The sequence below is a fragment of the Pseudophryne corroboree genome, chromosome 1 (assembly GCF_028390025.1).
Source record: "Pseudophryne corroboree isolate aPseCor3 chromosome 1, aPseCor3.hap2, whole genome shotgun sequence".
NCBI lineage: Eukaryota > Metazoa > Chordata > Amphibia > Anura > Myobatrachidae > Pseudophryne > Pseudophryne corroboree.
Genome location: NC_086444.1, coordinates 1,212,698,993 through 1,212,711,898, shown reverse-complemented (window position 1 = coordinate 1,212,711,898; position 12,906 = coordinate 1,212,698,993). Strand labels below are relative to the sequence as shown.

The 12,906-nt window shown below is 39.1% G+C and overlaps 1 pseudogene; it reads left to right on the top strand.

Moving 5' to 3' along the window:
- The window catches only part of LOC135051676 (vomeronasal type-2 receptor 26-like), an 81,794-nt pseudogene that overhangs the window by 22,373 nt on the left and 46,515 nt on the right, over positions 1–12,906 (top strand).

Here is a 12,906-nt window from a genome sequence, read left to right as displayed (position 1 = left end):
GTGGTCCCCACTCCCCCAGGATACCCTGACCAGGGTTGACTAGTTAGGGGGGTATTGCCACAGCTGCAGGGACCTTCATAAATGTGTCCCCCGACTGTGGCATTATCTTTTTGGCTAGTGGAGCCTGGTGCTGGCTTTAAAAATATGGGGGACCCCTACGTCTTATCTCCCCTGTATTTTTGGAACCAGGGTTGGCCCAAGAGCCTGGTGCTGGTTGTCTAAATACAGGGGGATCCCAGTCAATTTCCCCCCGGTATTTAAACTACCAGGACCGGCTCAAGGAGCCCTAGGCTGTTTATGCTTAGGAGGGGGAACTCCACGCAATTTTTTTTCTTACATTTTAAACTATTTCTGACCCTTTACCACAGAGAAGCATGCACGGATCTCACTGATCCGTGCATGACTATCTGAACACACCAGCAAAAGCAATTCTATTTGAAAGCTCCTTTTTTTTATGAATTCTATGCTTTCCTGACAGTGTTTGGCTATTGTCAGCAGTGATTGAGAATACAAATTCTTAGTAAAATACTGAGTTGTATAAAGAACAACAGAGATTATCTAACACCAATGATCTACAGTACTGTTTTGCTCGAACAGTTAGTTGCATCAGAATACACTAATTTATATTTACTGCTTTGTCTCCAGCTGCTCATTACCGCTGTGTATTTTAGATAGCGGAATTAGTCGCTCATGCAGATGTACACTTATTTATGTGAAACCTGTCTGCAACCTTCCATCAAATGTTTTACAATGGATTACACAGAAAAAAAAATTATAAAGTGAATGTCAGGGGGAAAAATATAGATCGGTACTTTGGGAATCGAACCGGTACCCTCAGCATGGGAGATGGGAGTCTTCACTGCTAGTCTATGTCACTGCATGGAAGATACACAAGTTCATTTGTAAAAGTAATACAAGCAGCGATTCCTTTCTATTGGTGTTTGTTTATGCCATTAGGGGACTTGGACGCTCATTTTGTGCACTGTACATACTGTAAAGTCAATGAGCTACATTATTCCTTTCACACATTAGTTGCGTCTGCATATACAAGTGTTTTAACACGTTAATTTGCATCTGTATAAACTATTCACACAGTGATTTGGCATCTAGGAACTTAGGGAGGAGCTTTTATCTCTCTCTATTATACTTAATATTACGGGATTTGGACGCTCACATATCCCTTACATCAATAGACCATACTGAACCTTTAACATATTTGTTTGCATCTGTATATGCTGTACTATTTGCATCTGTACTGTATATACTGTTATATACTGTATGACATACTGTAGCATAATGTAGCATAATGAGACGCACATATAAAGTAGTTTTTACGCTGTAGTAATTTTAATGGAGAACACACACATGCGCTTTGGTTATTTTAAAAATTGACATCTGGTGGATGATCTTAGATATTACACTCAAAGGTAACACCAAACGTTCTGTGCGCATCCCTTCGACTAGGCGCATCTCCTTGCACCCAGGCACGCTGCGTATGCCTGATCACGACTAATGCCAAGATAACGGTGGACCCATCTGTAGGTATACAAATATTTTAAGTTGTGAGTTGAAAAATAATTTAGCTAAAAATATTTTCTTTATCCACAGACCCCTATTAAGCAATTACAGGAACTTTATGGATTTTCATTTTGCTATTGAAGAGGTGAATAAAAATCCTCATATTTTACCCAATGTGACTTTGGGATATCACTTATATGATTCTTGCAACCATTGTAAGAAAGCTGTAAAAAGTGTGATACAAATATTATCTGGACCGGGTAGAACTGTTCCTAATTACTTATGTTCAAGGCAAGGAAAAATTGCAGGATTTATTGGAGATTATGTATCAGAAACAACTATGCCTATAGCACAGCTAATGAGTGTGTATGGATACTCACAGGTTAGTAAAGTCTATATTATAAAGCAACAATTCCAGAGACTTTGGGCGGTATTCAATTAGTGTCTTTTTTTTACCAGTTGAAAAAACTGCACTTTTCGCCAGTTTTTAGGTCAAATTTACCTGTAACCTATGCAATGCCCATGCCATTTTTTCAACTGATTGTAAAATCCAGCACTGGCAAAATAGGTAAATTTGTTGGCGTTTTCACCCAATTTATTGCGCAATTTTCTCCCATGCCAATTTGATTTAAAAAAGTGAAATGGCATAGGTGAAAATAGATTCAAAAGTGGGCAAAAACACCTTCAATTGAATACCCTGTTTACAATTAGTAGTTGAAAAAAATGGCAATTAATTGAATACCCCCTTAATATTACTGGTTTTGGACACATTGGCTACAAAACAGTATAACAGCCTGCGAGTAGCTTGCAGTAGTGAGGTATTGCTGATGTACTGTAGCATTGATATTTAAAGTGTCAATTATGTTTAATGTCAAACCAGACATCCACTGCTGCTCACAGCTCATTGGCTATTACACATGAGCAAGGACATCATCAGCATGACTGTCAGCCAATCACAATTTCCACAACACATATTTCACATCCAGATGGACCTCACATCCAGATTGACCATCCAGATCCAGATATGCCTACACCAGATGTCCACAAATGCAGTCCTCAAGGCACCGCAGCAGGTTTTTAATTATATCCATATCTCAGCACAGATGGTTGAATTAAATTGACTGAGGTCCTAATTAAATCACCTGTGGCCAAGCATGGATATACCTGGACCATTGGGGTGCCTTGTGGACTGCATTTGGGAACTTCTTGCCTACACAATCAAATGGCATTGACATTTTGCAGTTTTGTCTCAGATTACACTTCACTAATGTCACAAAATGTAGGAATAAATTCAGGATGATGTTTATTGAGGGGATATACTGTACAATGACAGGGGCGTGCAGAAAATGTTGATACCATAGACAAACTTGAAAAAGCTGATATCTTGACAGTGCAGATTTACTTGGCAAGGTTGATATTCTTGACATTGGAAAGTTACTACCCAAAGCAGATATACTTGACAAGGTAGATATTAGTGGCATGTCATAAAAACATGGCAAAGCAGATACACTGACAGTGCAGATTTACTTGGCAAGGCAGATACAAATAAAGTCCTGTATAACTATAGAAAGTACAAGTGTAAGTTATCCTGATGCATGTCAGAAGTTCCTTAGGTTTGCAGGCAAAGAAAACAGAATCTGACAGGAACACAAGTCCAGGACAATAGGGCCTAATACTACATGGATCCCTATTTAGAGAAATCTCAAATTGAGTGATTATCGAATGACTGTGCATGTCTAGCATTCACATTGAACACCTGTGAATGCTACAGAAATTGCTTACAGATCGTATTTGCAATGTATCTGCTGATTGACTGAAAGGAAGCTAACATTTCTGGATGGAAACCTGACATTTATGGGTGTGTCAGAAAAAGTGCAGGCGTGTCCAGGCGTTTTTGTGGATGGTCTCTGATGTAAGTGCACTTCACTTCCAGGCCATTTCAGTTGCAGTTAGCGGCAGCCTCAGACCTACTTACATTTGCTCAGACGGCAAAAAATCTTTGATGTTCCAGGAAATTGTGAATGCATCTGCGAGAGGACAGCGATTTGCGATGCATTCACAAACTTGCACGGGGTGTGTTTACTTCCTGTCAGGAAAGCACCTTTCTATTCGCAGACAACTGCAATTTCTCTGAATGGCGATCCATGCTGAAATAGGCCCATAGTTCCTTAGTTTGGTAGACAGAAACTTTACAGAAATATTAATGAGTATATACTGTTTGTCTTGAATTTAAGTTTTTTGTTTTCACATCAAAGTATAAATGATAGAGCAATGGACCAAGTATAACAGTGCACTAATACCAATAGCCTTTGTTGTATAAGGTTCCAGTTAATCCCTGCTATATGATTATAAAGAATGATTTTGTTTTGTAAAGGCAGTACATATTTCCATAGTTACCACTAATTGTGGGTGATATCCAGACAAGTGTACATATCCTGGTAATCAGTAATCTTCCAAGTGTGTCACAATGACCTCAAGGTTTGGTTGTACAGCCCCCAAGGTTTTGGTTATCCAGCAAGGGTTAAAAGCTAGTATAAACACCTGCTATTCAATATACACTAGACCACAGGTTCTCAAACTCAGTCCTCAGGACCCCACACAATTCTTGTTTTGCAGGTCACCTGTGGATTTTAAAATGTGACAGTTGGTGATACACAGAGCAGCTGCCGGGTGACCTGGAAAACGTGAACCGTGTGGGGTCCTGAGGACCGAGTTTGAGAACCACTGCACTAGACTAATGCCCAATGCTAAACATAGATAGATATCAATATTTGTCCGCACAATAGACCCCTATATGTGTGTCCTCTGCTACCAGTGCGTATACTGTACATCTCTTAATGCATTCCCATAGGTTTTTTTTAAAACATGGGTAGATATAATCAGACATTACTGTACATACTAATTAGCCTATAAGTAGATACATTTTACCTGTCATCATCTTCAACTAGGTGTGCCAAGGTATGCAAATAATAGAGATAATACGTTACAGATGTGTGCTGTTAAAAATTCGGGGTGTTCATCCAGCACCCTAAATAAACTGAACAGGACAAAAAGTTTGTAATGGACCAGCGCTTCCTATTTAAACATATTTTGAACACCAGAGTGAGAGGAATAAGTGCACACTGAATGCAGCCACAACCACATAACAACTGAATACTGAACTTTGAATCTCCCATGAATGGTCAGAAGATCACATATATTCTTATGTACAATTCACCCCCCAGAGTCCCATTGGTGTGGGGTAAATTTTCTGATGTTTTTTCTGAAACAATAATTGTGTCTCCCTCACATATGCATGTGCAGGGAGGACACAAACAGAAGAAAGGCAGTAGTGCAGCGACCTATGACAACATGAAAGGATTTAATCACAGATTGCATTTATAACAATAAAGCAGAATAATACATCTTCAATGGAATATCAGGAACACTTCATACATCACACAGAGTCCTGCAGTTGGAATAAGAGATGGTAGTACAGGTGTATTTACGGAATCCACATCTTCCCTCTGTGCCGGTGATAAGTGCCACGGATACCCAATGAGAGATGTCAGAAAGCCAGGCTATACGCGTTTCAGACCGCATTGGGCCCTTCGTCAGAAGCATGGCTACAAGTCCACCGTTCCATCCTTATAAAGCACCCAGAGAGAAATCTAAAAGCGGTAGATCTGCTTCTTTCCGACGCATCACTTCCTGTCCACGCAGCGGAATTGACGCGGATTGGAAGTCCAAAACTCAGATGCGGCTAGCATGCATTCCAAATATGCATTCCAGCATATGACTTCCTCTAAAAGGATACAGTACAAGAAATATTAATTTGTGTTTCAGTTATGCATTCCACCACCATTACCCAGTGAAATAGGAGGGCATTTAAAGTAATACACATCCAGATAAAAACATATATATAAAGACAGCAAGATAAGAAAACTCCTTCCACTTAAAGGAGTAGGAATGCAGGTATATAAAATAAAATAATAATAAACATAGTCAGGTGAGAATGCATTTCAATTTGAATTCACTGTTTAAACCTTTTGGAATCAGTGTTTTTAATTCATATATGCATTGCATTTCTGCTCTGGATAATTTTGCTGCAGTCAGTCTAAACAGACGCAATCTTCATCTTTTTGCACATTTAACCCCCCGAAAATTGGTCTTGACCGCAAATGGGTGTACTGAGTCAAACAAGCAGATCCAGCTGAAGCCTATGAAAGGCAACATTGCTATATTCTGTGTGTTATTTCCCAAAACTCCATGGACAGTACATGTCAGTTTTACATTATTTTCCCACATTATGCGGAAATGTTTGTTAGAGGCATATATATGTACTAAAACGCACAAGCAGATCCAGCTGAATATAATGATATGTGGCATGACTATATTCTGTGTATAATTGCGACTGTATCATCATCCAAAATAATGTCACAGTGTTTTTATGAAAAACATTGTACCATAACATTTTCTGCAGAAACACTTGCAATTAGACACAGAATATAGCCATCATTGGATTCAGCTGGATCTGCTTGTGCGACTTAATATTTTTACAGATCAAAGTCTGTCTTTTTTTTAGTGTCAACATGTCTTATACTGTGTTTATTTTGTGCAAATGTGATTGAAAAGTGTACTTATAATTGTTTTCCTACATTTTCATTACCAACTCGGCCAAAAACAAAAAACACTTCTACATTTTTAGAGAGTTTTAGATTTTTTTTGTGTCAGACTTATAATATCGGACTCCATTACATAGGCCGCATTGTATTTTTTACATGGGAAAAACTGTTGGATCCGACTTTTTATCGGCTACTCTACTTTAGAGTTGGCAGCATCAGAAAAATTTGTTTTGCGGCTGCTAATACATTAGCCGACTTTGCAAACTGCCCGATGTTTGCAGCTATAGCCACAAACATCACACTTTTTGTCATTAGTGGCTCCCATTACATTCTAGCCATAGAGTGTAGAATTTTAGAATATTATTGTCAAGACCTTCAGCCAGTGCTTGGCTTGCATTTGTTAAGGATACATTTGACGGAATTAAAATCCCATCTTGCCTTTCTTCACAGGTAAAAACCATCTTCACGTTTATATATCTGAGTTTGCCATTTCTCTCTGGCTACACTTTTCGCACCCCAAGAAAGTTTGTATGCATCTGTCTGTGATCCTACCTTCAATGCCCCCCTGTTAATTAGATAGATGCTCATCCTGAACACACCTCCACCTGCACCAGCTGATAGGGTGTAGTATTTAAGAACATTATTGTCAAAGCCTGAAGGCAGATCTTGGCCTACATTTGTTAAATATGCATTTAAAGAATGTATTTCAAGGATACAGTTAGAAACAGAGTTAAACTGGATTTGGACTTTAGAATACTCTAAAATCTCAAATAAAACAAGTTTCACAAACACTGGCCTCAACCCACCTCTGCCATGAGAACACATGGACCAAGCCTACTACCCCTCCATCTGAGAACACAATTGTCTAATAAATTAAACACCTACTCTACAGTGGTTGTCGAAGAAAAGACACCATTGGAATTGTGGACTGGAAAAAAAAACAATTATCAGTCATTTACGTGTATTTGTATGTACAGCATATGCTCACATAACCAAAGAAATAAGACACAAGTTTGATGCCAAATCCATCACATGCATTGTACTAGGATACAGTCATCAGTGCAAAGTTTACAGATTATGTGACATCAGTAACAAAAGGCTTCTAAATTAAAGGCACATTGTGATTCATGAGACAAGCAAAATATTGTAACACCACAAAGACGTGTGATGCTAGATATTCCTGAAGCTGAAAGTGTGCCAAAGATTGAAGCAATAAACACAGATGATGAGACAATGACCAGGGATTCCATGAGGAGCAACAAAGGGACAAAAGATATGGTGACAAATTTTGTTTGCTGCGCTTCTAACACTACAAGAAACAAATTCAGGTATTAACTGGCAAGAACTAATATCTGGCAGATGCTTCAAGATCCAACATAGATGATCTCCACATAATGTAATCTATATCAAATTTTGTCACTTTGGTTTACATTATGTGGACAAAATGGAACATCCTTTTAAGGAGAGGATGGCTTTGCATGGATTGGCTATCTGTGCTGCATCCCATCCGTTTTATCATTCTACTGTTGCCAGACATTATTTTCTTACCAAGCACACAGTAGTCTGTCTTCCAAACAGTACAGAATGTTAGATCATGTTAGTGAGGGGTGGTCATCGCTCAAGGCGATTAATACAATGTATGTCTAATTGGCTCTTTAAAATAGATTCTGTAACCCCAAAAGGGTTAAATGATCCTCTAGGCTTACATTTTTCCTATAAATATTGTTAATATCTTATTTTCTCTATACTGCCTGATTCTTTGCGTTTATGCTTTTGATTTGAATGTGAATTTATTATGTTGGGACTTTGTACAAATTTTATATTTATTTTAGTATATATTATATACAGAGACCATTGCTGGTCCTCAGTTATGTATTATTAAATCTAGAGATGTGTGCCAACCCTCGTGTTTTGGTTTTGGATTTGTATTTTTTCTTTATTTTGATAAAAACTGATAAAATCACATACTTTTATTCCTACAGTGTTACAGTAATTTCCAGTCATTGTTGACCACCTCACAGATCACAATATTTTTCAACAATAATGGACAAAGGCAGCCTGGCTAATTTTAGCTACAGACCACCAGCACAAACAAATGACTGTTTATAGCACATCTATGAAATATTGCCGTACAGCAGTGGCAGAATATAAATGTGGTGCAAGATGGAATTGTCCCTGGGCCATCCCATCCACTCTTATGTTAGATATTAAAAAGGACATGCACAGTTTATTAAACCTAGCACTTCAGCGACATTGAATGACAATTTTGTTGCTGAAGTTCTTGATTTGTTTGGGCCTAACAAAACAAGCTACCAAGGCAGTTGAGGCAATTAAGATAGCAATGCTGTCAATAATCATCCCCTAAAGTGGCAAGATGTCATAGTTCTCCTCATCCTCACCCTTTTCAGAATTTACATCTTCCTGACACAATATTAAATAATCCCCGCTGGAATCCACCTTTACAGAAATCTCTGTACTGTGAAAACTGTTTCTAAGTACACACTGGTGGTTGGGCAGTTTAAGTATTGTAAACCAAGTGTGTACAAGGGCCTCAAAATTTTTATTTATTCCTTCCAGTACTCAAAGGGACTCTGTGACATGCCCATTTGTACACTGTTGATTAAGTAATCCTCCACCATTCTTTGGACGATGACCATATTAGATGGAGTTATGGAAGAAGTATCACTAATTATGAGCAATTCTTTTAGACCAGACCAGATGTCAAAAAGTTGTACTGACTCCTCTGCATCACCACTGGGTCTGTTGTGCAAGCTGTTTTTTTTTTTCCTGGCAGCAGCATTTGCCGGAAACATTGATGGAGGAGACATTATCCTGTCATGTGCCACTTGAACTGCCAACTTTCTCATCTTGCATCTATTAAAATCTGGGTCAGTTGGAAAGAAAGACACAGTGTATGACTTAAACCTAGGATCAAGTACGGTCGACAAATTGTAGTGATCTGATTTTAAGATATTGAAAACCTTTGGCAAATAAAGAACTTGATATACAAGTGTGACATACTTAGTAAAATTGCTTTGTTTGATCTCCTCCTTCAATTTCTCAAGCTGCTTTTCCAAAAGTCTAATTAGGGGAATTACCTTTCTCAAGTTGGCAGTGTCTGAACTCACTTCACATGTGACTACTTTAAATGGTTTCAGCACTGTGCACAACACGGAAAACATTACGCACTCTACTGAGTAAGGTACAGATGGTACAGTAAGGTATGTACATCATTGCCCACAGCAAAGGCGTGACTAGTGTTCCCGCTTCAATGATGCATGGGTGCATATGCGCATGCCATAGACTTCTATAGTGTGATCGCTGGCTGCATTTAGTCATGGTGTGGCATGTACATGCCTTGCTATGATGAGTATGCCCATGCATACGCATCACGGCAATGATGAGTGTGGCTAAATCTGTACATTCCCCCTCTTCTCCCAATGCCATGGCTTGTTGTATAGCTTTGGATGACTTCTAGTTGTTCCTACATATGTTAAACCATGTACTGTAAATGGTGGAACTCCACCTTGTTACCACCTCTTGTGTCGGTGGCAGAGCAAATTGTCTAGTTTGCAGACACTGCAGTCTTCTGCACGCAGCTGCAGAATGCCAAAAATGTCCTGAAACATCTCCTGCACATCCCTGTCATTTTTTACAAAAACTCTATACCACCAAGTTGAGTGTGTGAGCAAAATGTGGCCCTTGTTGGTATTCATTCAGCTTTAATGCTTTCAAATATTTGTGGCATTATCAGAAATCGCAAATGCTGAGGAAAGTCCACGTGGGGTAAGCCATTTTAGCTATGACATCCCTTAGTTTTTCTGATAGGTTGTAAGTGTTACAGTATGCCTCTTAATGAAGATGGTGATGCAGAGTAGCCTGCCTCTGTATGAGCTGACGTTTATTAGATGCTGCTGCTCTTCCTGCTGCTGAAGGCAATTCATCCACCCAGTGGGCTGTCACGGTTATATATTCTTTAGTTTGCCCAGTTCCTCTTGTCCACATATATGTGGTTAAATGGACAGTGGGTACAATGGAATTTGGTAGGCCAATAATTTGTTTATTTTAATGTCCAGGTACAGTCAAGATGCAGTATTGCTTGTCTAGTAAAATGGAACTGGGATGGAATTTGGTAGTGTGGACACAAGATCTCAATTAACTGTCTAAAACCTGCTCTATTAATGGCGGATATTGGATTCAGATCTAATACCAGCACAGCCATCATAGCATCAGTGATCTGCTGTGCAACTGGGTGGAATCTGTAATACTTGCATCCTTTCATAAAGGATTGTTTTAAAGTCAATTATTGTTTAACTCTACTACTAGTATTCTTAGTCTCCTTCTGGTTTGAAGATCCACCTCCAACAGCAGAAACAGTAGGCTAAGCACTGAAGATTCTTCTGAGGAATCCTGGATATGGTAGTAGTCACTTAGCCTTATCCTGAATGTAGAACTACCTCCAATCATTAATGAGGATTTTTATGATGGGGGTGTTGGCAGTAGAGATTTCAGATGCAGGGATATAGCTGAGGGAAGAGAGCTAACTGTTATTTTTTTAGCATCAGTTTCTGATTTCCCAAGAACTTAACATGAACTTGCTGCAAATAATGTGACAAGGAGGAGTTTCCTAGTTTGTTAAGGTTCCTATCTCCACTTACTTGGGCTTTACAAAAACCACAGATGGCTAGACAAGCTAGATAAGTATTTTCAAGATTTAGGTAAAAATATTTTAACACATAACAGGTGGATTTTTTGGTATTCATCTTATAATGGAATACGACTGTTTCCACTGGTGCCTGACTTACACAAATAACATCCTCATTGTGAATATCATCATTAGGGCTGGCATCAGCTCAACTAATATGCCCCACATCCTCTTGCACTTCCACATAAGCATCCTCAATTTCTGTCAGCATGTTGACTTGTGTTGCTCACCCCCACATTTGCAGAGGGTACAGAAATAGTGGAAGGTGGCTTTCTATGGGTACAATATCAGACATCTCAGACTCACACATAGCACTTGTGGACACACTTAGACTCTGCTCAGGGATTTGTGACATTTCTCGACACACAGTTTGTTCTCCTGCCTTTGTGGTTTACCTTTTTTGACACGTCTTTTAGACTCTGTATTACAACGGCTTACATCATCATGAGAGTCAGAAGATATATCATTGACATTTTTTAATTCACCAGTCATAAATAAAGGCCAAGACATGAGCCTTTTCTTACCACTATGTTGTGAATGGCATGTTGACAATTATATAGTTTTCTGCACCAATCTTTCCATTTATTAGAAGTGTTTTTTTTCCCTTTACCACTATATATTTTTTAGGGGATTTTAGATGCCCTGACTTGAGCCCTATTTGCCCTTGGTCATCAGCTTTAGTAGATGGTGTTGAAGGAATTGTATTGTCATGACTGCAGACAGCATCCCCAGCACTAGTATGTTGTTCCTGCTCTTCTCTCGACTGATCATTATCCATATCGACAAACATGAAGTAGTATAAACAATAGAATAAAATATATTTTGTTTACTTTTTTATTGCAAACACTGTGGGGTATCACAGTGCTTATATGTATGTGAACATCAATGCAGTGGGGTACAGCACACACAATGATTTGTACAATTAATAAAAAACTTTTTATTAACTTTTTTAGCTTTGTTCTCAAATGACACTGTAGAGTCACACTGTATATGTAAACGCAGTGTGGTACAGCCATACGAGTCACAGTACTTGTATGTTATGAATACACACTGGGGTATGGCCTTCATCATCGCAGTACTGGTATGTTATGGATATACAGAGAAGTATGACCTGCAGAGTCACAGTACTTGTGTGTTATGATCTGGAAACAAACTAAGGGTACTGCCTGAGGCAGCACAGTACTTGTGTTATGAGTACACATTGGGGTATGAACTGAGGTGTTACAGTACTTGTGTTGTGGAAACATACTAAGGGTATGGCCTGCGGCATCATAGTACTTGTGTTTTGGATACACACTAAGGGTATGGCAGGTGCATTGGCAGCACTGGAGTAGATGGACACAGAACCAGTGTGTCAGCATGACATGGAATGGATGGACACCGGACAGGTGCATCGGCAGCAAAGGAGTGCATGTACACAGCACAGTACTAAACACAGGAGCAGCTACTGGAGTGTATGGGAACAACACAGCACAGCAGCACAGGAGCAGCCACTGCATTGGATGGACACAGGAGCAGGCAATGATTTGATGGACACAAGAGCAGCCACTAGCAGCAGCACAGCTGAGCAGAGCAGATTGCACAGCAGCATGGATATAGGAGTGAACAAAGGATCAGCCACTAGCAGAGGCATAGCTGGGCAATGCACAGCAGCGTGAACTACAGCAACTGGTACCAGAATCACTGCCACAGGGACTTATAAAGAAATACAATTCCATTAGAGTCTGACACTGGCTGATGATATTTTTCCTTGATGTGAAGCCCGGAATTAGCAGGGAGATCCGAGCTGCATGTCTGAATCCCCTTGAATTTTTTCAGTTCAGGTGGATCATATCTCAGAGATCCTAGCCCAGTTATTTCTAATTATATTAATTATAAGATGCATCTATGTAAATACTGCTACATTTCGGTCAATCTGTTTTGTTTGTTCATTTTCTTTTCTTTTTCATTCATATATTTTTGTTAATTGATAATATTTGTTTTGGGCTGCTTCTGTTGTTCATGTGCATCTAGGATACATGCTCATCTAAGACATGCATGTGGTCATGGCAAAGAAGGTACAAACATGCCTGGATGTAG